General features: G+C 34.2%; 2 protein-coding genes across 19 annotated transcripts in view; both read right to left on the minus strand.

The window, feature by feature from the left end:
* LOC102676760 (protein unc-13 homolog B) overlaps window positions 1-453 on the minus strand; it is a 352,205-nt gene that overhangs the window by 108,480 nt on the left and 243,272 nt on the right. The gene's annotated exons all lie outside the window — the stretch shown is intronic.
* The window catches only part of LOC102676262, a 100,598-nt gene that overhangs the window by 10,551 nt on the left and 89,594 nt on the right, over window positions 1-453 (minus strand). The gene's annotated exons all lie outside the window — the stretch shown is intronic.

Raw genomic sequence — 453 nt, forward strand, 5'->3', positions numbered from 1 at the left:
CTCGCACCTCGTCTCACTGACCTATCCCAAACTGCAGACAAGCGACAGACGCGATTCCTGGAAATGCGTACTACGTTCTTCCAGGAAATAATATAGGTCACTGGGTCGCGAGCCCATTCATAAACTCTGCGCTATGTTAAGTGCTATGGAAACTTTGAGCTGTTATATCTCGGCAATGGTTCGAGATATCGAGATAAAACAAAAAAGAATTTTAATTGCATGGCTTCCTCCACTTTCCTGAATAGATTTCGACGACATAATTTTTTATCTTTTCTCACGTTTTCTCACTACGAAAAGTCGAGGTTTTTTTTCTTTTGTGGTGAATACCATTAGATCCGCGTATCATTACTTAAATATTTGAATTGTTTTGAATTTTTGAAATACTGTGATGAATTCTTATTCGTTAATATTGAATAAAAAAAAAAAAAAAAAAAAAAAAAAAAAAAAAAAAAA

The sequence above is a fragment of the Apis dorsata genome, unplaced genomic scaffold (genome assembly GCF_000469605.1).
Source record: "Apis dorsata unplaced genomic scaffold, Apis dorsata 1.3 scaffold_44, whole genome shotgun sequence".
Classification (NCBI taxonomy): domain Eukaryota; kingdom Metazoa; phylum Arthropoda; class Insecta; order Hymenoptera; family Apidae; genus Apis; species Apis dorsata.